This window comes from Aythya ferina (assembly GCF_964211825.1).
Source record: "Aythya ferina genome assembly, chromosome: 3".
Taxonomy (NCBI): Eukaryota; Metazoa; Chordata; class Aves; order Anseriformes; family Anatidae; genus Aythya; species Aythya ferina.
The window spans coordinates 45731676-45755943 of record NC_140298.1 but is presented as its reverse complement, the minus strand read 5'-3'; the positions used below and the strand labels follow the sequence as shown (position 1 = coordinate 45755943).

Sequence of the window (24268 nt, the reverse complement as noted above, 5' to 3'; positions counted from 1 at the left end):
AGCTTGAGTACACTTGGTCATCATTTCAGGATTTTGCCCATCTCAGCCCAGAAGCACAGCACAGCAAGGGCCATCAGTCAGAACCAGAAGAAGTAATAGGTGGATCTAAATTTCACAATATATTTAGGAGACAAAGCTCTACCAAAAACAAATAAACAAACAAACAGAAGCATTTTTATGTACACTGTCTTCCTCAGATTTACTTTTCCTCTGAGGTAAAATTTTGATCTCAACAACCGTGGATGAGATCTACCACCTGAGGGAAACATTAATAACCTGTTTAATTCTGGAAGGCTGCATTTCCACCTGAACCATGGAGATATTTCAGCTACATTTACAGGTTTAAATGATGAGTCACCAAAGTCACAAGCCTTCAACCATAAGCATATTTCTCAATGTACTATTAAATTTAATATAACTTCTTTAGTTTGATGCATTTTGTTACAGGATTATATTGGGAGTATTAAAGTGATGACAATTCAGCTTCCTTGAAGGTTGCTCAAAACATTCTAGCATAATTATTTCATAACTTGCAATAAAAACAATTCTTTAATTTCATGTGCATTTAATTAAACCTCAAAATATTACTAAACAGAACAGGGCTAAATACAATCTTAACAGTGTTTTATCAGAGAAGCTCTGATTTTAAAGATTGGAAAAAGGCTGTTGATTACACGACTTAGCAGAAATACAGAAACACTGGTTAGAAGGAACTTTTGGAGGTAATCAGGTCCAACACTCCTGCTCAGACTATCACTGACACTTGATCAAGCCAGCTGGTTTTTGTCCACTGGAGCTCTCAGTGCCTCAAACAATGAGGCCTGGGCCACTTCCTCTGAAAGGTTATTCTTCTTCGATTTGCCTGGCTCAGAAAAGCCCACAGTCATGTCAAGCTGCCTGCTCCACAGGGTCTTAGGAGGAAACTGGATATTTTTCTAGGAAGGCAGGATTTCCTGTGGTCTCCTCACTAGGAAGGGGCAACAAAGCAGCACTGAAGAAAAGCATGCCAGACTGCTCCTTTTGTCACCAATCATCACTACAGTGGCATTACTTGTGAGCTGCCCAGGGGACAGCTGGTATTTTAGCTGGTACGACAAACCCGCCTCCCACTGAAGCAAAAAGCAAAACTTTCACTACTTGAGATCCAACATGGGCACAGTCACTTTAAGGAAATATATTCCAGTGCACTGTGTTTCTGGCTCTCTGACATTGGGATGAGGTATTTTAAGTTCAAGCAGTTACAAGACTCCCACAGTGAAACAGCCAAGGCTAAAAAACTTCCATTTTCCCACAACATCCGAAGACTTACAGGTGGTGAATGCCTTTACCTCTGCCCAGAATCAATGGAGGAGCTGGTGGTTCTTCCCACACTGTTAAGCATTTCCTTTAAGAGACAACCAACACCAGGCATTCTTATTTTCATAGAAGCATCAGCATGAGGGTTGTCCTGCTAGATCTGCTCAGGAAATGTAACTTGCTGGAACTATGTAGAGGGGAAGGAAAAAAGTGAATTGGAAATGCAAGACGAAGCACTGGTCTTAGAAATGCTCTTAGCTGAGCGTCCATATGGCATGCAAACATACTTCAGAAAGAGTCACAGCAATCTAAATTAGTTCTAGTTCTGGAAGGGAATCTGTTCCCAAAGAGATGCTAAAAGGACTTTTGTTTCTTGGTGTGATTAGCATTCAGATAGACAGGTATGATCTTAACAAGTAGGACACAAGGTATAAAGGCACGTGCAGGTACCCTAATTAGTCAACCAATGCTAAGCTTATTCCTGAGCTGTTCAACTTCTTTGAGTAGATTTCCATAACAAAAGTAATTGCTAGAAAATTGTCACTGATATTTGTCTAGAGTTATTCAACTAGCTTTTCTCTTTTTTTTTTTTCTTTTTTCCTTTCTTCTTCTCATGTCTAGAAACCAATGCTGCAAATGAAGTTCACTGAAGAAGAATCCAAGGGTTATCAGTGCCAGACCTTTAGTTACCTTTGCATGGATTTTGATATTCTTATCACTATTCCCAGGGAATAAAAAAATAATAATAAAAACAAAACAACAGCAACAAAAAATGGTATTGGTTCCCTTTTAATATTCTTACTTGGATTTTCCCCTATCATTCCAAAGATAGAACATGGGATAACGTTTTTCAGGTACAGAATGAAAGCCCAGACTATCAGAGCACAAAGTTCTGTGGTCAGATCACAGAATGGCAGAGGTCAGAAGGGACCTCCGAAGATCTCTCTGCTGTTTTTGTGCTCAGTTATATTTTTTCATTGGTCCATTAATTGTAACTTATTTGCATTTGGAACTTGTATTACAACAACCAAACAGAGGCAGGATATTCACACTGGAAATGAAGTCTGGACTCCTGTGCACAATGAAGAAGCTAGTTCAGTGAAGAGAAATTCACTCCGGGGAAAAAAAAAAAAAAAAAAAAAAGAAAAAAAAAAAAAAGAAAAGCAACTCACACAAGCCAATTTCCAAAATGGTTTTGATCAGTGAGTCAAAACTGAATGTTCCATAGTTTGGTCTTGCAACAGCTGTGCACAGCAGCCCAGGCTCTTGTTCCCTGCTGACTTGTCCCGACACTGCATTAGCAGGAATGTTTGACTTGATGAGGCTTAATCTTTTGTAAACTTCTGTAAATATTTATGTTTGCACAAAAAGCATCATCCTGAGACAAAAGTGAGATGGATGTTCTTTGTGGCTCCAAGAAAGCACACAGCAGAGCAGCACAGACGATGAGAGGGAGAGCAATGACTGCAATACATGATGGAATAGGAATGGAGAGTGATTCCCTCTGCTAATACAAGACAGACCTAATCAGAGCCTGGTTATACACTGTATTATTCACTTCAGAGCCCACCCTCCATTCGGTAGAAATTTTGACAAACTAGTAACCCAGAATTGGAGTGGAAGTGCCTTTTTGATCTCCTTTTCTTTGAGACACAGGAGATCAGAGCCTCTCTTCTTGCTTTCTTGAGACTGCAGACAACATAGCTGTGTCTACTTCAGTGGTTCCCAGAGGCAGCAAGGGCAGAGCAAAAGGCAAGCTGCTCCCTCTAGCACTGCTCTCAGCTCACTTCTAAAATTTCTTCATGGAGATCTTGGAGAATGAGATTCTCTAGTGCTCCATGGCTGCCAGGGAGCAACCACAGAGAACTCTTCCAACTGCCAGAATATCTCCTGACTCACTGTCACGTGTCTGAGCAGGACCGGGAAGCGCAGGCACATAGCACTGGGATACAAAAAGGCTTGTGGAAGTACAGGCCTTCCAGAAGAGTTGCTAATTTCAGCTATACAACCGCTTACCTTGGCTGCTCAATGGCCTCGCAGCAACCCTCCCACAAGTTTCTGAAGAAGAGGAGCTAAGGTCATCCTCAAACCCAGAGACCACCTTAATTATGCACCATATATTTCTACACAAGCAAAACCTTTCTGTCCCAAGACTTCCTGAAGTGGTGTGAAACAGCTAGAAATGGTGTAATTCCAGAAGGAGCTGCTTTTAGCAATGGACAATCTTATGCATTTGTATCACATAGGAGTGAAGATGTGGTGCTAATGCAAGATGATTATTGTTTTTCAAAACCAGTAAGACAGGATTATGATTTATTATCTTTGCCTGCCCACATCAACTACTTGTACAAGATCAAAACTGTCACATAGAGATGGCTGTAGAAAAGGGAAATTTTCTGATAGAAATATGTGCAATTTGATATACATGTTCTTCAGTCTTCAGGTCTGTTGACTTTGCATGCTTGAGGGCCTGAAATCAATGAAGAAATGAATGAAAATGTGGCAAGAGGAAATCATAACAATGCTAAAGAGAAGTTATTTCCATTCCAGAGAATCATTATGAGTCTATAGCATGTGCTCCAGATATGGACTTTATTTTGTTACCTGTCTTACCATTTGGCAGGTTACCACCTAATATAAAACCAAATCACAACTGTTTAATGTCCAAATATCACAGGCAACACAACATTCCAAAATACTATGGTTCTTTAGGAAAGTACATTTAAAACTCTGATGTGGGAATAGTTAGAAGAGCATACGTCCAACAACGATGAGGCCAGGTTTCCACTTTTGTTTCACAGGTTCTAATCTGGTTCAAGCCACAGGAGAGTAATTTTTGAGAAGACAAAATAGGTTATTCATAATAGTTACAGGCAAATGGGTACAGGAAATGAATTGTTGGCCTGTGTTCAGTTCTTTGAGGACAAGTATTCATGTTTAAAAAAAAAATACCATTGGAGTATTTTCATTAGCCTCCTCTCAAGCCTGTCTCCAGCAGCTGAGGTAAAAATTTTGAAAAAGTAATCTTACATTTTAAAAGGTTTGTAATCCAAGTTCTGGCTTCTGTTGTGGTCTGCTTAGATGTAAAATAAGCAAATTGTAAAAGGGTCCGTTTGTTTTACCTTCTACTGTCAAATTAACAATTGCTTTAGCAACAATGTCTTGCTTTTATTAAGTACTTAGAGAAGTATGTTGAACTCCCTGTGAATTCAGTGGAATTTGTGCCAAGTCTGTGTTTGGACATAAGGTTACCTACCTTCTCAAAAGTCATCTGGAGTTAAATAATGCACAATAGTTATTAGAGAGGTTGGGATTCTTTCAGAGACCTCTCACAAATTTGAACAGAAAGAGTTATCTTTCAAATGGAATTTCACCAAGCAGGTCAAAACCTAGTGGAAAACAAAAACCCTAGAGAAATTTCAGTGGAGTGCAACACTATCAGTCCCTACTAAATTCAGTAGACATTTTTCCAAAGAGAACATCTATTATACTCCCTTTAGCATCTCTCCAACTCTTTTTGTCCTGCCTTTTTTTTTTTTTTTTCCTCCCTTCTTTCTTGCTAATAAATTTCGTGACATTTGAGGTTCATCTGAAATAACACAAACTAAAAGTAAAGAAAGATTTCCAGGAGAATCATAGATATCAAAGACAGAAGCTACAATCTGCTGGATGAATTGGTGAAGGCTATGAGTTGGAGGTTTAAGTATCTGAGTGATTTGGGTTCAGTCTTTTGTGCTATTTGACACTTCCTCTGTATCTTTGGTTAATCAATTAGAGTTGGACTTCGCTAAATAAATGCGTGTATTTATGGCATATATACCTGAAAAATAGGAACAGTTGCTTTCTGTTACCTCTTGGTAACACTGTGAGAATTAACACAGAAAAAAATGTGAAATTATCCCATACTGTGGTAAGGGATAGACAAACCATCTGAAATGCATCCAGTAATATGTGATATTGGGCAGCCTCTAACTGGATTCTCCTTTAGCTCAGATTAAGACACTTTAGGATTGAAGACAGGAGCTGTTTATCTGTGACTTTACAGAGTCACTTCCTGATTAGGACAAGTATGTACAAGACAACAACTGCGAAGTTGCAATATCTTCATATTCAAAATGCAAGTATACACGAAGTAGAGAAAGACACCAATTTTCAGTCCAACTTCCAATTCTCAACTCAAACCATTAGCCAGCATAAGACTAATCTTGCATTGATTTTGATGCAACCTGCAAATGTTTATGTGGAGTGGTGAGTAGGAGGAGGTCATTAAAAAAAAAAAAAAAAAAAACACACAAAAAAAAAACTATTAAAGCAAGGGGTTAAAAAAGGCAGAACAATCTGTTCAAAAAAAAAAAAAAAAAAAACAGTTGGCCAGACTTACTCATACAGCAGCTCTCTACAAATACCCAAATACATTTGTGAACTTAAAGAGAAACAGTCTCAAAATGAGTCATACTATTAAAGGACAAAGAACTCAGCTATATTGCTCTGAGCTACAATAAATAAGAGCAAGAACATTTTCATCAACACCCTACTTGGCATGGTTTACATCTGTGCCTTTTGGTCTTACACCTCAGAAGAGCTGTATGGTCCACTACTGACTGTTTCTGCTGGTGAACAGGGAAAAGAAAAGAACTTGCTCCTCATTCACCAAGGACCAAATAGTAATTAAGATTGGATCCAGTGCCTAGAAAGAACTCTTATTACTTCTATAATGATAAGTATTCTTATTTCCTTAGGCTGATGCTTCGTGACACTAAATAGAGTTATGAAGACTACATGCAATACTAATGGACAGACAATATGCATTATGATACTTGAAAAAACAAACAAACAAACAAACAAACAAACAAAAAAACTCATTTTATACAGAAGAAGCTGGAATACCAAAAGACTTTCAAAATTTTTTACCCTCCACTACAGCTAAGGTTCTGTTTCCAGGTCAGTAACATGCCGTGCACTCCATGCTCTGGTATGAACCCCTTGGAGGCTCTTTATTTATGAATGGTTTGAGTGTCTCTTGCTGGGGATGTTCCAGGAGTGCCACCACCTTCCATCACCACAGCCCACTCTCCAGAGCTGCCTGGCAGCTGCTGCAGCACACCAACCCTTTCAGGGAAGCCCTGACTATCTTAATGTGATGGCCATCTTCTGTTAATGCACTGGTGTTACAGGATATGGACAGCCTCCATATACCTCTGTGTCCCAGTGTTCCTTCTTTAAACTACAGGTAAGGCCATCTTCCTTTTTCATGGCATCACTGGAGTAAAAGGGCCCTGGAAAGATTATGAAATGTTAAAGTACTGTGATATTAGGCTCAGAGAAGCAGGAAGGTGGACAAAAAGGTCTGTCTGTTCTGGATACTATTTTCAAGAAGCATAACTAGTTACTAAATGCCTCCAGTTCACTTACTGCTATATTCAGCTTCTTCAAAGACTAGAAAAGGAAAGAAAAAAAAAGTTGTTGTATTAGTGCATTCATTGGGAAATAAAAAATACAGCTGCACAAGATAAACTTCTTAAGCAAAATATATTTACCACCATTTCCTCACTGTTTCTCATGTGATCCCAATAAAACACTGCTCACCATAGCAGTGTAAATGGCACTGCTGCACTGTGAGTAGAAAATACTGTAAAAAAGGCCTAGTAAGTTTGTATGGTGATTTTAAAGATCAGAATAATCTCTAATAAGTGTATTCAAGGCAATATATCAGATTTTATTTTAAACTGTAAGGCAGTGGACAGAACTCTGTACAAAGAGCTAATCACATTAATAGCATTGGATCAATCAGTTCAGGAAAAAATACTAGCCTGCTGTTTAAAAATCACTTGTGGAGTTTGATAATTATCATTTTCTTTCTGAGAGAAATATAAGCCTGCTAGCACATTTTGAGCCAGCCAGTAATTACATTAAGCATCAGCTAAGGATTTAACTAGCTCGTACTTCACAAACTGGAATACTGTTGCTATTAGGTTAGGAAAAAATGTGTTGTAATGAAGTTTGTTATCTCAGTGGCATTTAATGGGCAGTCTTAATGGGGAAACAGAGTGATGTGAAGCCATTACGGAATCAAGGCAAATACAAATTAGTTTTAATGCTACTGTTCACAGCTCAGAGCTTCAGTGAAGGCACTGAAGGAGAGAGGGAGATGGAGACAAATCAGGCATAAAGAAGATGGTATTGGCAAAATGGAAATTATACGGAGAAAATACTACAAGAATTAGCAACAACATGGACAGAGGAATAATAAGAGGAAGACATAGAGACAAGGAGGCACCTAGAAGGAAAACAATTACACAACAAGGGAAACTGTGATTTGTGCCTGCATTGACAGAAAAGTAAATTGAGAGAAGACTGGTAGAAAGTTGTTCTGCCTTTGCAAACTATCGTAACTGTAGCATGAAAGAACTTTAAATACAAAGCTAGGCAGAGAAGGCTTTTTCCAGAGCAGAAATGAGCTGTGGTACAGTTCAGATAATGACCAAGAAAGCTAATTATATGCAGGCATATGAAGGAGGAAGAGGAAGTGGCTGAGGAAGGGCAACAGAGTAGTGTGAATGGAGAGGCCAAAACAGCTTGTAAAGGCGAGATCCCTGGGACCAGCGTAACTGTGCCTGCAGCCTAGATGGTTTCCACGGGACATGAGAAAGTATATTGCTCTCCCCTTTTTGCTGTGCTTTTATTTCCCATTTCCAGGAACAAGGGCACAGATGACAACTGGAGATGTAGAGGCCTACTGCACAGGGCTCCCTCACCTACAGGCAACCTGGCAGGGCCACACTGCTTCATGCAAAAACAGCCCTGTAGAGGAGACGTGGTTTTGTGGAAAGGCAGGCCTGACAAGAAGCCATCAAAACCACCCGCCACATGTGACACAGGAGTTTCAGAAGGCCAGGGGCTGCAGGCTGTTGCACTGCAGAGAGGCATGCTGGAGCTGCTTGGGTTCAGGCTACAACCACCAGTTCCAGTGCTGGCCTTGAGAGAAGGAAAGGATTGTGTGCCCTTTTTATGCAGCAGCTTAATCCTAGTTGAATACTGAGCCATTCACCTGGGTGGATGAGAGTGCAGACGTACATCATAGAATGATCCCTGCAAGAGCTATAACTTTCTGGATGGGGACGCTGCTGGTAATAGCCCTGCTACACCCGGCACTGCTCCTAGAAGAAAAGGCGACACAAAGTACCTTATGGCACCTCAGCTCATGGGTTCCAGTTTCATGCACAAACATTTATCAAGAGATACTAGATCTGTAACTCACAATTTAAGCATATTTATATCTTCACATGCGTACTTTCATTACATCCATGGGTGAAACCCAGGTCGTCTTTGCGGAAGTATGTATTTCAGTGCCTAAGGACTTTTACCACACACAAGTATCTCTCTAACCACATTTTCAGCAGTCTACTGGATATCTGGCCCAGGGAAATTGCATTTTGAAGTTTTGTGAAATACTAAGAAGCATCTAGCACAGCTTAAAGATTTATATGGTAGATCTCTAAGGAATGGGTTTTTAACTGGTTAGCGCAGATTGCCTCTTCTGTGAAGGCAAAAACTGTTTACCACACATGTTATACAGTGCTAAACAAATGCATATATTAGGTATATACACCACACTGAAATGATGTGTATTTTAGGGATTAGAATAAACAATGCAGAAAATCCATCTGGACATAAAGAAACACCTTTGCCACACTGTTTGGAAGACTCTCATTTCAGAAAGGTCAAACTGTTGCACCAGTCTGTCTTTTTGCAGAGGTTTCCACAATACGATGCTTTCCTATAACAAAAGTGTGTGTGTGGGGGGGGTTGTTGGTTCTCAGCTTATTCATTACAGCTTCATGGTTGCAAAAATTGAAAGCTTTTTAAATACCATCGCAATGCTAAATTCCTAACACCATCAGATAAAAATATTGAATTTTAACTATTATTTACAAAACAACTACATGTGTGTGTGTGTGGGGGGGGGGGGGGGGGGGGGGGGGGGGGGCAGGGGGGCGGACCAGGGAGGAGAAGAAGCCATTAGATGAATATGCTCAAATAAAGAAATGGATGAACAGCTTGGCCAAGGCTGATGCAGAGTCTGGAAGGATTTTCAGGGTCAGATTCATCTAAACTTGTCTGTACCTTTTGCAAAGGCAGCAGAGAAATGGGTACTTTTAGGCTTTGATTTGTATCACATAAAACTGCTGACTATAAAAGAAATCTAGGCTGACTAGTTCACATACAGATTAATTCTCGCTTTTTGAGTGCCTCAGTGACTCCTTCAGCTTCAGCTGGAGCATATGCACTTTTTATAAAGTGTATGATGCGTTATCATCATCCATCCCACCTTTTTCACTATAGATTTTTTACAGTCTCCAGCAGACCATTGGAGATACTCCCATCTTCTCATCTTTCTGACCTGACCTGTACAGGTATACCTGTAGCAGTCATGGTAACACCTTTCTGCAGGGAGATTCTTATCCTGCCCAATGACTGCAATGATCAGCCAACACAAGTCAGTGAAATCATGGCACGTTGGTGCTCTTCTTGGGCTTGAAACTGGAAGCAAAACCATCACACTGTGGCAAACATCAGGCCAAAACTTCAAAGTGGGGGAAGTTCCAACAAATAGAAGAAAACCCTATTTTCTTCTTCAGCTTCTTAATTCAAAATGCATTTTATTCTTCAGCACAGTACTGACTGTATTTTGCCCATTAGTTCCACTGACATCAGTCATAAGACTTCCAAGACAACTTAAAACTGAGCCCAAATGTAGTGCACTATGCTAGGTGCCTGCAGAGCGTGAGACATGGCTTTTAGCTATCCTGCAGGCTTCTTACTCTGTTTCAGCCGTGTAAAGAGACCTTTACATCAAGTGCTCTCAGTTCCTGTCTTCAACTACTTTATTCACAAAAGCCCTATTGAAAGTGAAGGTACATGATGACGGAAGCAGGCAGTGGAAAGAAACTCTTTTTGTTTAATCCATTTCTGCGTATAATCCTCCAGTATTTTAAAGCATTGAGGATAACAGTTTTAGAGTAAATTCACTGCTCTAGCCTCCATTCTACGAGTATTTTTTTCTACGTATACGCAAACATGCAAAAGGTCAAACTGAGATTAACAAGATCCTGCTAGGTATTTTTCATTGATCTGTTAATATTTCAGTGTTTTCCTGTTCTGGCTGAAATGTGTTATGACAAACCCAAATAACCCTTAACAAAAAAAAAGGGTTTGTAATAAAATAAAATATGATCCAAATGGCTGTACTGAAAATAACAAGTGACCTAGACTCATACACATCTTCAGGGTAAATCATGACACACGGAGATTTCCTGTGAAACTCAATGGTTCTGTGTTACAAGCAGCAAACCCAAAGCCCTGATCTGCTCAGGACTGCCAATCTCAGCATATACATGGGACACTCTTCTTCGGGCCCATCGAAGCTATCCAGTCCCAAAGCATAAGACTCTGCAGTCCCCTTTTCTGCACAGTGTAGAGTTAATGGACAAGGTGAAGAGAGGAGACCAACTCATATCTACTGTTCTACCAAGCAGATGGATTCGCTCGTAGATGATTACAAAACTATACCTACAAAAGGAATAGAACACAAATGAAGATACTACTCTCTTTGAGCCAGCAGCAGAATAAGGCATATTGCAACCTCATGGCTTCTCTCATGAGCATATCCCCAGCCAGCTAGAACTAAAGGCTGCAATACAGAAGATTGGGCAAGAATGCTCCTGTGCTCAGGGCAGTCACAAAGCCTTTGGGGACCTGTTGAACAGTCTAACCTTCCATTCAGAGCATAGACTAAAGGCATTCTTCTTATTCCACTTTTAACTCACATTTCATATAAAACTCCAGTTAGTAACCAACAAGCACAAATGAACAGAAACAAACAAAACCCAAACCAAATCAAACCCAACAACCCCACCCCCCAAAACAAACAAACAAAAAAACACAAAAAAAAAACCAACAAAACAGCCCTTCATATATACATAATCTTTTATTTATTTATTTATTTATTTATTTAAGTCAAGCTAATGAGGGAAAAATGCTTTTTGATGCTCTCTGTGGCGAAGAATATCACATTGATAGTCTAAATCACTGGCTGGCTCCATCAGGGTGAGATGCCAGCAAAAGCTACGATGGAACTGGACAAAATTCTGAAGATGAAGACACTAAGAAACTGGTGCAACATTATCATAACCAGCTTTTTTTTTTTTTTTTTTTTTTTTTCTCCTTTCTCCCCACATTAAAAATTGTACTTGACACAAAAATTGTACTTGCCCACTTGTACTCAGTAATCCTGCATGATACACAGGACACCAAGCAATATCTACCTGTGTTTCTTTATAGATAAGGCATTTATTGTGCTCCTTAGTGAATCCTAGACAATTACACATGAACTAGAGTATAGCATTTATACTGGGTCTTATTTTTATAACCCAAGTCAACCTACTGTATCTGTACCACTTGCTACTACATCAAGGTTTTATGAATAATACCTTTAAGACAACTGAATGGGTAAGAGAAATAATTCACTCAGTAACAAGAGGAAGCTGAAATTAATATTTTGGCCAAAGGACAACTAGACAATACCATCAGAGGACAAGTGAAAGCCAAAGAGGAAAGCTGAAACTATACAAAAGTTTTACTTCAAAGAAATGCTTAATCAAACACACAAATCCATTGCTTGCTTGTTTTCCCCATTTGTCCTGTCATAAACAATGAGCAATGTCACAGTTTTTCCAAGAAGCCATGGGAGGTAAAATTTCTGTAATTTAAGACAATACTTTAAGGAAAGAAAAAAAAATCTTTAATGTAAAACACTGTGAAAAACTTATTATAAATTTGTCACACATTTTGCATTGTTTGTATTTCTCAAGTTATTTGCATTTAAAATATCATTTTTTTTTTTTATTACTAACTACACAGCAGGGATCTGCTGTGCCTGAGCAGAGCTTCAGTTTGCTTTGCTAAATGCTGAGAGTTTTCTCAAAACACATTATTTTGGGGCTGCTTTTTTTTTTTTTTTTTTTTTTTTCTGTTTGTTTTTCAATATTCAAAATGTTTCTTCATGCACAAAACCTGAATAAGTGGACATTTGCTATCACTGAACTTTATCCAGGCTGTATATCATACACTTTTTGTGCAGGGCAATATCAAAACTTTTAATCCTCATAAAATTCCTTATGCTTGTGAAGATGCATATGGATGTCATCAGTGAGTTTGAATTAAGCTGTTACTGGATCCATGTGAAACCAATGTAAGAATTATGGCCCTGCACAGTTGTAATATCTAAACTTCTAGTTATATGAAGTAGTAAGTAAAGCTGAGTGACATATAATACTGCTGAGTAAATACTCTTCATTTAGAAGTAAGAGTAAAGGGAAGTAAAAATTCACAACAGATTCTAATAACTTCTCTTTCTATAACTGCTCTTATGCCAACAAGCAGGAACTGTATGTTTTAAGGATGCTGAAGGCTGATTACGTGTGTTTGGAACTGAAATTCCCAGAACTGCATAGCAGTCTAAGCCATTTTTATCACAGTGAAGGATACTGAAAATAGAGGCATCCTTTCATACACGGTCTGTCAATTGACCAAGTCTGATGTATACCAGATGTGATAGTATTACAGGAAACACAGCATTATTTCCAGTCTTTAACAAGAAAAATATGTATTATTTAAGTATACACATACATACTATGTTTTAACTGGAGCAAAATCAGAAGGAAATTACTATTTTGTTTGTTTGTTTTGTTTTTAATGAAAGATTAGCTAAATACTTAAGGAATCCATCACGTACTAAACAGTGTCTATCAGCTAGGCTTGATACTGAACACGTCTCCCTCGATAGTCACCAAAGAAAGGCACATAGTCCCTTGCCATATTCTCCATCAACAAACAAGCAAACCAGATCCTTCCTACACTACCTATAAACTCCCCCTCTTCCTTTCTACCTATACTAATCAGATGATTATGTGAGACGGAGAGACATGCACAAAATCTAAATTATCTTATGGATAATGTAAGAAGCAGTAGGCTTAATCACAACATGAAAGATTCAGATTAGCCATCAGAGAAATCATTCCATGGCAAAGGCAGAGAAACATCAGAACAGATACCACCTAAACAGCATGTCACCTGTTCATATCTTACCTCCCTTCAACTGTCTCTTTCATCTTTCACCCTGATATTATGCTGTTTGCCAGCTGCCCTGTGTGCACTCAGCTGTAAATGTAACAAGTACTCTTAACAAATGGCGGGTATTATGAGATATATAGCAGATATGCAGGATCCACCTTATGAATATTGAGCCCAGATCTAAAAAATCATCACTTTGTTAATAGGCATAGTTCTTATGCTTTTAGCTCCATTGTGGCAATGTAAGCAGATGCTTGAGAAGCAACTGATCCTGTAATAGTTTGCAGGATTGGGCCCTAAGAAAAGGCGGATACAGATGGTGAACACAAGAGGCACATTGAGTGAAAACAACTCTCACTTTCCATGGTGGCAGAATGCCAGCTGGTTGGAGTCTGTTGATGATGGTACAAGAAGAGGAGGAACTGTCATGCATATGTGCCAAATTTACTCATTTAAAAGTGAATTGGGCATCACCGTCTGTTGCAGCTAATCAACAAAATGAGATAAGTGGGGCAACAAATTATGCCCCTTTTAATCAACTAGTGCTGTCATCTTCTTTGTAAACAAGGAGAGTTTCTAAATTTGTTTTTGCTAAGTATGAAGTCGTAAAAGAAGATGGAAGCATCCTGTTAACAAATTACTGTCTCAATTCAAAGACAATCAAAAGACTTTCTACAGACTTCAGAACAGGATCAAACTCTATAAATAACATCATTCCATGAAAGAAATTCAAGGATGAAGAGTACTTTCCTTACTTGAGTTTTAAAAGTTATTCAAAGAAAAAAAAAATAGATCCTGGTTGTGGAAAAGCATACAAATGGTTTTAACAACAGTGTGACTACAATATGTTGGTGAAGGCATAAAGGTCTGAAGAATTAGACCTTTGTTTTACTTGCTGCTTGGATCTATCAGTCATACAACACATATATTGTATTATTTTACATCTCTTTGTAAAAGGGACTAGAAAGAAAACACTTGAATTGCACAAGTTTATCTCCCTCCAGTACATAAGCCTTCTCTGAAAGTGATCAGTACTACTGATTCTTTCCATCTTTGAAAGAAGGCACCTGGACAATGCATTCCTGATGTAAATGTCTTCAGGGGAGACTTCCTGGTGCTCCGGACCTACCATCCCAGCCAGAATAGCTCCAGCACCTCACTTATTTATATTTTGACACTCCTCAGTGTAAAAGAGCTCAGTTCCAGAACACAATACTATGCAAAGAACAACTGTAAATAAACTGGATTAAAAAATAATCCCTGGAGGTGGCCTAGGTATGTAATGAATTTTTTCCTGAAGTAATACAGGTCTGAACACACAATCAATTAAACAAACCAACAATAAAAAACACCCAAATATATAGAAAATGACTACAAATACCTATGTTTTATCCAGGTTTTAAAGATCCTTACACAAAATTCCATTAGATACTACAGTATTTACAAAAATCTTTCCATTACTTAGAGCTTAATCAAATCCAGTAATTCAAAACTAATTCAGCTGAAGGCTAAATGAGAAGTTGCATGGTTCACCTGGTTTACTAAAGACTCAAAATCTTTACTAATCCAGTTAAAATAGTTTGCCAAACAAAAATACTTGACTACAGAAGGTCAATACACAACCTTTACTTATAAACACATAAGGTAATTGTTTGAGGAGCAGCAGAGCATTGCATTAGTACTGCAGCATCCCTTCATTTTTTGCTTTCCCTCTCTGTGAAATTAAATTCTCTTCAGTTTCCACTGCCATTGCAAAACATTTCAACAATCCGAATACAAGGATTACTATACTGACCACTAATGCCAAATCTGCCCCCAAACCATTTACTCTGAAAGAAGATGAGTTTTGCAATATGTAGCTGCATCTATAAAGCAACGAAAAATTGATGGCTTCCTTCTGACTGCCATAGAAAGGGCTGCTTTGTGCATTTCTTTCCTCAGGGAATACGTTGGTATAATTTTCCATTGGAGAGTTTCTGTATTCCTGCATTGCTAAAGTGGCTGCAAAGCTGACCTAATTTAGGTCATCAAAAACTTAGGATTAGTCACATTGCCAAAACCAAACAAAGAAAAAATGTAATTGCTACAAATTTAGTTGCTTATCTTAACTTTTTCTATCAGAAACTATGCAGCGTTCTTCAAAATGGTAAAATTCATAACCTGTAATGTCTACATTATTTTGTCTATAAAATACATAAAAGATTAATCTATATTTCATTTTTGTCTGTGTTGTTATTATCAAAAACAGCACATGCAATGTGGACATCATCCATTACAGGATGTCAAAATAACAGAAACATTAATGTAGTCTCAGAAAACCCTGCAAGATGGGTAAGTATTAACCTCAGATGCTGCAAGGTTAAGCTGCTTGCCTGTGGTCACATAGTGAATTTGACAGGATCAGGGATAAAACACAAATTTCCTGATTCCCCAGCCCTATCACAAGACCACAGTGATGTAATTAATTGCTAAGTTTTAATTTAATGGTCTGTGCAATTTGTATTTCTAAATCTCCAGAGTTTGTAACAGCAGGTATTAATGTTTTACTTCAGGTTCAAAAGTACAAAGTACCCTAAAAGCTGTTCTCAGTTTAATGGAAATGAAATGGCCCATCTCAAAACACTGTGCTGTTAAGAGCATGCTAATGCTTATAGAACTGTATAGGAATGTTAAATACTCAACCTTCTGGTTTGATTACTCATGCCCTCAGAGCTGGCAGTCCAGTTCAGCTTGTACAGGGCTGCCTCGGATGTCTCCATGCAGCACCTCTGTCTGTAGTACAGGCATAACCTTAATACCCCCCTCTCAGGCAGAACTCTACTCAGCCACCACAACGAGAGGTCAGTTCCACGAGGTTTTGCAGATCTGCAGTGTACACTCACTAGGTGTGTGGACATGTGTCTGATGAAGGAGTGGGAGTTATCTACCCAGAACTCAAATGATATTCTAGTTTCTGAAAGATTAGACAACAGCTCATTAGAGGAAATGTTACAGGCTTCAAATGCCTGTTCCCCAATCCCAGTTCTGCTGATAGAAGTGGGCCCAAGGCCCAACACATCTATTTGGAGGAACCCCAAACTCTCCTGCCCTGCTTCCCCCCTTCAGGTCCTGGAGGAAAAAAAAAAAAAAAAAAAAAAAATGAAACAAAAGTAACAAAAACAAAAACAAACAAAACTACAACCATCATTTGCACCCATCACAAAGCATGGAGAAACATGCCCGTTTCAGAGCACTATATGGGTGGACAACCCTTTTTGAGTCGAGAAACTATCACTAGTGCTCACGCAAACCCTGAATCTATGACTCCAGAAGTTTCTGTATATGCAAAACACAGTTTCAAACTTTATGTTTAACTTCACTATTTTCATTGTGCCTTCTCCTCTCCTCCTAGCTGATTTTTCCTTCTCCATCTTTTAACTGAAACTTTTCCTTCATCTTGCATGCTTTATTGATCTTTCAAATCTTACCAGCTATTTTGTAGGTTAAGCAACATCTGTTTGGATAATTAAGGAGATTAACAAGCCAGAGAACAGTCATTACCTGCAGACACACTGAAAATAGCCTTCTCCGCAAATCCAACAGACAGACATCAGTTACAGTAATCCTCGAGGTAGACACTATTTGAACATTTTATATGTGGCACTGACGCTGAAATAGGTTTATCTCCTCCAAAATATATCAACTTCAGTATTTCAGGAAACAAACACTGAAACTGGTGCTTGTCATGTCAGTAAGTGTAGGCTCACACCGACAATCACATTTTCATGAACTTATCTTCTGTGTCTACTTAAATGTGCAATGTCATACATGTGTTTGACAGCAGAGCCAGAGGCATCCAGTTATTCAAGTTACTGGGATAATATTAAAATAAAGATGCTTTTGTGAAGAATTTCAACATAAGAAAGACTCATTTAACCTCTAACAGATTTCCTCGTTTCCTGTTTAATTTGAAGAATCTACTTATTGGAAAGTATATTATACTCAATTAAGAATCTCTTGGAAATTTTACTGAATTATATTGGGTTTTGTTTAAAATGTCACTTGACGTATAAAAATCAAACTACAGCTAGATTTTTTTTTCTTTAATCAAGCATATTCTGGTAAAGTTTTTTTGTTTGTTTGTTTTCATTTTTTTGAGCTGGGTTTTACAACAAACCTTTAAAAGAAGCTATAAAAACTCATTTTTCTTCATATTTTTAAATGTTACTTTAATTTGACTTTGAAGATGTTTTAAAAAAAAAATCAATATATTGTTTTCTGAGAACATCCTAAGATAAAAAATGAAAAAAAAAAATTATGATACAGTTTTCAAAAAGTCTAAGGAAGTGTTTGTAAAATTAAATAAACTTTTGCAAAGCTTTTATAAACATTATGACCTTGTAACTTAAAAAAAAAAAAAAGTTAAATAAACTGTGTCTACATGGAAAATCATATTGGCTGGGCCGCTGTGTCTTGAACTAGGTAATATAGCAGTAGACATACCAGAGTTACAGCTGGAGACATGTGGGTAAGGCTGAGATGGAAGGCATGTACGCAGACATGCACACAACATCTGCCAGGCCTGTTTTTACCTTGAATGGCAAAATTTCACACTAGCTTTCTTTGATTGGTAGCACAGGACAGAATAAATTGTTCCCAAATTAGAAACATAATCCTGGTCCTGAACCTGTGAGTGTGGAGCAGATCAGAGCCCATCCGGCCCTGGCCAAAGGAGATGGTCTGGGCTGTGGGATGACTGAGGGGGACGGTGGGGCCCTGCTCTTCTCCCTCCTTTTTGGTCACACAAAACCCCCATTTCCAAGCTATTTGCTCCCTCCTGGGAAGGGGCAAGCCCTGCCAGCATATCATATGGGCACAGAGCCTTTCATGAAAACTAAGCGAGCTGTAAAGGGCATATACATACACTGGGGGCCATAAGGCAGCAGCATAAGGAACTTGACGCAGAGTGGCTTAAAGAAAAATAAATAAATAAATAAATAAAGTGGCTTATATAAACTAGTGCCATAAAACCCCTGTAAAAATGCAGCTAAGGATACTATTTCTGCCAGCCTGAGGTAAGCACTGCAAAAAGGATGAAATTAAGGTTATGTAATGCCTCCCATTCAGCCCAAAATAAGTAGTTTAAAGTCAAGATTTGCACTTTGAGAGCAACATGAGCCAAACAACCTGTGATGCTGCTTAAATGCCCCATGCTCCTTTAATAGTCATGGCAAGCTGGGCCAGCTGAGAAACAAGCAAGGACTGCTTGTGGAGCAGAATCCCCAGGAGGAAGGAATCAATACCAGTTTCTATACAATAGATCTCCTGAAGTATTAAATAAACCTTTTTTTTTTTTTTTCCTATGAGTAACGTAATGTGTAGGAAATAATATGCAAGCTGAAAGGAAGGTATAACATCTAAAGTATATATATATGTATTTTACATTTTGCTATTGAGATAGATATACAAAGTTCATAATGCTGTGGCATATTACTTTTATTTGTTGTAGTCAATCACTAATAAACCAATCCATCTTTACTCCTAATAGAATTAAACATTTTGATAACTTTTTAGTAAGGTAACATTTAAATAACACATGAATGCCAATTCCATATAAGCTTTGTCTATAGGGAACTGAATTTAAGACCAAAAGAAAGAAAAAAAGGCTAATTAAAAAACTTCTACTGAGTTTCAAAAGCTCTGTGCATCTACTTCAGAAGATTGCTCATAAATTCAGTAAAGCCCTAAAGATTACTCATGTCTAGAAGCGTTATCATCAAGGGCAAAGTAACATTCTTTTTCCTCTTACTTAGAAAACGGACTTTTATTTTGCTGCTAATCCCACCTACACTTTGAGTACCCATCAGTGTCGGAAGCTGAAAGATATGAGCAAGTTTTATTTCTCATAACTGGAAGAAGATAATCTTTTCAGATTATTCCTTCAGACTTCAGAGATAGGGCTATGATTTTCCTAAGGGTATGTATTAGATCAATATCAAGTGCCCTTAGGATCTTGTAAAGTATCTTTTTATTTGAAATTACACCCAATCTCAAACATATATTGAATTAGAATTTCTAATTGCAACTGAAATCTCTGAAATAGAACATGCAGTATAAAATCTACACTACTAAATTTGGACATCATTCATATGGATCATTATCATTTCTAATGAATAACTTACTGCTGAACATTTCTGCTGAACATTCCAAAAGATATTATTGAAATTAAAAGATCTATACATTCCTGATAGTATAATAAAAATGTTAACATTTGAACCTGTAATTTTCAGAGAAAAATTAAGAAGGGAATTCCTTTATTTATGTTTGTTTTTTTAAAACATATGTGATACGCCTTAATTATATGCATAATCCTTGGCTTCATATGTCACCCACAAATATTGGTATGAAACATTCTACAGTAGGCAGCTACCATTCCCAGAGGAAATTTCTCAAATATCCCCCAAATTTATTCTTAATATTTACTACCAACATTCCTTTCATGCTGTCATAAAAGCTGAGTGACTTTCAAAAGTTGCCAAGACTGAAAGAACATCGCTTGCAAAGCAGAACAGTCCTCAAGCTCTTCTGCAAATGTGGTAGCCTTTTAATTGCATCAGACATAGCCTTAACATGCTGAGCAGTATCAAAGCAAACAATTGATGAGAACCACTTTGTTAGGAAGCAGAGAGTGCAAATGAAAACATTTTTTTTTTTTTTCTTTATTCTTCACCATTTTGTACGTACCTGGAAAGATCACTGGGATGGACCATCTGTCCTCCATGGAGTGCCAGAGTAGTGGACCACGGCTCATGGCCAAGGTTCATTATGGTGATGCATGCAATAAGCAATAAAAATGCTGGAAAAATCCACTCATGTTTGATGTAACAAGTGGCTATTAGTCTCCTGTGTTTATATTAACCTTCTGTCCCTAGGCAAAATCCTGCCCAAACTCCACGGTGCTACCCCTTAGAGTTCAGATGGGGGGAGCAGAGAAAGAAGAAAGTCTCCATGGAATACATGGAATAAGCAAGTTGTTCTCCAGCCTCCCCATCAAACTCCTTGGGCAACTCATTGGTGTTTTGCCAGGCCCCGATCATAGAAATTTGACTCCCTTATTGCATTTAATGATTGGGAGCTCATAATCTGCCTATCATGTCCGATCTAAAACTGGAAAATAGCCATGCACCTTTTAAAAATAGGCTGTTTATCACACCATATATTGATTATCTTCTGGAAGCACTCCAAGACACATCATTCTGGAAGCCAATCTAAAATAAATATGACCTGAATTTATCCAGAACAGGTTGAACGAAGTCTTGTTACTAGGCATCTAGCTTTTTTTTCCCCCTGTCCCAAATTGAACACATTTAACTGATATGTAACTGTCTACATATTAATATCACAGCCTCCTGGCAATTATGAATCATTAAACAGAATTTTAATATGGCTTATTTCACATGTGTGCACTGATATTTAGAAAAGTTCAGTTCCCATTCTTTGAGTCTGGAATGTCTTTCAAAATACTAAAGTTATATCACTGAAATGGCCTGATATATGCACAGAACTAACCCCAGCCATCCAGCTGTGACCTGCCAGAACAAGACAATAGCTGTTCGGCCTGCAAAAAGTTCGAGCACAAAGGGAAGTATTACTGACAACCCTGTGAAAGAGAAGATGGAGATCTGCAGCCCTACTGCTAATAAAGCTTTGTTGCCAGCCCTCATAAGTGCAACTTTATCATCTGAGAGAGCAGCCACTGCAGCAGATTTTACCTGACTGGAGCTGAGACAGGGAAGACACAGACGCCTTTGGAACAAAGTTTCAGATGATTCACTGCTAAAGAAAGGCTTGCATATAATGGCAAATGATTGCTAATTACTGGGTAAATTAAGTGCTTCTCAGGGTTGATTGCTGCTGCTGTTTACTGCTACAACCTGAAAAAGTCAGGTTCTTCTGCTCGATATTTGAACATACTTAAGAGTTTCCAGAAGCTGAGAGAACAGGTTTCATTTACAGCAGTCTAGCCTCTTCCTCACTGGAATAAGCTATTGATACGTCAGATATTTCCTGTGCAAATAAAATGATGTTTTATGCCTGCTTCATTAATGCTGCTCATGAATATGGATGAAATGTCAGACAGAGAAGGGTGGATACTCTGTGTGGGGAAGGCTATGACTCTGGAATAACTCGTACCTGCAATTAATAAGTTATAACAAATTATCATAGGACAAAAATTTTATAGAACATGAAACAAGTAGCATAAAACAATGATATCTTATGGACTATTTAAATTAAAAGGCTTATATTACCTTCTTTCCTGTACAGAGAGAGTTCAGTATCAGGGGGTAACCCAGAGCTTAGGCCTTCCTAAAGGACATCTGAAGTGTGGGCATCATGCCGAGAGAGAGGCATGTCTCTGTCTCAGTTCTGCCTTGATTTACCTCTTGCCCTGAGAGAGTGGTAAAGATCAAGGTGTATATCTATTTTATGGACTAGATGCAGGCAGCACTACTACACTGCTGGGAGAGTAGGAGGACATTGCTGTGATGTGAGAAGCTGTAATGCAGCTGTGTTGGCAGGTGCAGCTCCATCACGTCTGCATGCCGGGTTACAGCTAGAAATCCTTCAATCCTTTCAAAATATATCACAGATAACACTGCACTCAGTTGTCTTTGCCCAAGCTGTACTCCAGCACAGCAAGCAGCAGAGTCAGAAGCAAAAAGATTTGTTTGCAGCTTCCTGAGGTGCAAGGGGTTTTTAGAGATAAAGGAAAAGCAGCACCAGCAGAAGAGCATTATCCTTCCATCACGTGTTCTGTCTCATCTCATCTATACCAGGAGGAATAAAGAAGGGGATATTCTGTAGAATAGACCACTGTGGAGGTAGATATACCCGTAACAAGGAAGTTTTCCATGAGGACTTCCACTTGCCTTCAACATCACTACGTACCATGATGTATCCATCAAGGAAATTGGCTGTAGGGGAGTATTCAGCCCACTGTATTTAAAATGTTGGTAAATTGAAAATGGATCATGCCACTTCTCTCTGCTCATTCCTCCTCCTGTCCCCCCACACACCATGAATATATTTTAGAAGAAAACAATACACCTACTACTTGTGTAGCTTCTAAGCATTTTACAGATTATGCATGTGAGGAGGAAATCATACAACATTTCAGCGAATCTGCAGTGCTCTACACATGCAGAAAAAAAATAAATAAATAACAGTACAAAAAGGAGGTACTATCCTCTGTGAGGCAGAGACCAAAGTACAGCAATGGCTGAGACCTGCTGTGAATAATTAATGTAATTAATGACATTTTTTTCAAGCAGTTACTTGTGCCTGGATTCCTAAAGGAAATAGTCCTCTTAAGCTGGTTTATGAAAGCTGTATCCCAAGGAAAATCCAAACTCTGTTTAATGAAGCAATTTGACCAATTTGTGATACATTTTCCCTCTCTAGTTCCTCTCTCTGTTATTCAAAGCCATACAGCACATAATTAAATCAAGGATGGCTATAATATCGCACTTGCTAAATTACTATACATTTGCCTAATTAGCAATTACAACCCACTGTTGCCACAGACATTTGCTGAGTAATACTGCTCCACTGCAGGCTGGCACACAATGACAGAAAGCAGTACCAAAAATAAAAAAAATAAAAATGCTATAGTTAGATGCCTAACAAGTATTATATATAAATCAAAAAGATGGCCAAAACCTCAAAGCAACAAAATATTTGTCTTACAGTGCAGAGATTAACAAGATACTTAATGATAATTGTAACAAAGGGAAGGGGAGAAATCACTGAAATTCTCTGACTGTGCAGCTTTGGGAAAAACAAACAAAATCCAAATCCAAAGCAACTGCTGCCTAAAATGCTTTATGGGTGCACTGCGCTTCTGATCTGTGATCCACCCCCTTCCCTCCCCACCAGTCTCCTGGTAAAAAGAAAGGAAGATTTCACACCAGTCCCACATTTTGGAACAAGGTTTCCAGGAGGCTTTCTTCTCCTATGATCTAGGGAACAAACAATGATAGGGCCATATAAAAGCACATAATGAAATTGAGTCTCATTTAACACTCCTCTTGTGCTTCAAAGGCACTTACAACTATTAAAGTACAATGCAAACAGCACATACAGCTACAAACAGAACACTTGCATGCACAGAATCATAAAAGTTGGAGGAGACCTTCAAGATCATTTGGTCCAACCATCACCCTACTACCAATGTCACCTACTAAACCATGCTCAAGAGACCTTACACTGCAGAAACTGCATTTCTTTCTTTCCACAGAATGAAATTCAAATCAAATGACAGATTTTTTTTTCTTCTCTCTATATATATGTAAATATATATAGAGAAGAAAATATATATAAAATAAATAAATAAATATATATAATATATATATAATATTATATATATATATAATAATAAATAAATAAAACATATATATGCATGGATTTTATGTTCTGGATGAGGCCTGGCAATATTAGATGGGGTACTTGATACATCTTTCACAGAAAGGGTTTAAGAAGAGCTAAGCCTGAAAGACCCCCACGCTCAAAGGATTATCACCTATAACACTCTGTCCTGGTTTCAGTTAGAACAGAATTAATTTTCTTCCTAGTAGCTGGTGGAATGCTGTGTTTTGGCTTGGGATGAGAAGAGTGCTGATAACACCCCGATGTTTTAATTGTCGCAGAGCAGTGCTTATACCAAGCCAAGGACATCTCAGCTTCTTGCTCTGTCCTGCCAACAGGCAGGCTGGGGGTGCAGTAAGAGCTGGGAAGGGACAGACCCAGGACAGCTGACCCAAACTAGCCAAAGGGGTATTCCATACCATCTGACCTCATGCTA

At 38.3% G+C, this 24268-nt stretch overlaps 1 protein-coding gene across 12 annotated transcripts in view; it reads right to left on the bottom strand.

Annotated features, from left to right (window-relative positions):
• Nucleotides 1-24268, bottom strand: part of RPS6KA2 (ribosomal protein S6 kinase A2) — a 303450-nt gene that overhangs the window by 107233 nt on the left and 171949 nt on the right. The window contains exon 1 of one of the 12 annotated variants that reach the window (XM_084513714.1): nt 21717-21855. The exons of 10 other annotated variants lie outside the window; for them this stretch is intronic. The gene's annotated coding sequence lies outside the window, so the exon portion shown is untranslated. Of the gene's footprint in view, nt 1-8344; nt 8364-21716; nt 21856-24268 lie in introns of those variants that run through there. One more of the 12 variants, XM_084513716.1, reaches the window with a different exon arrangement.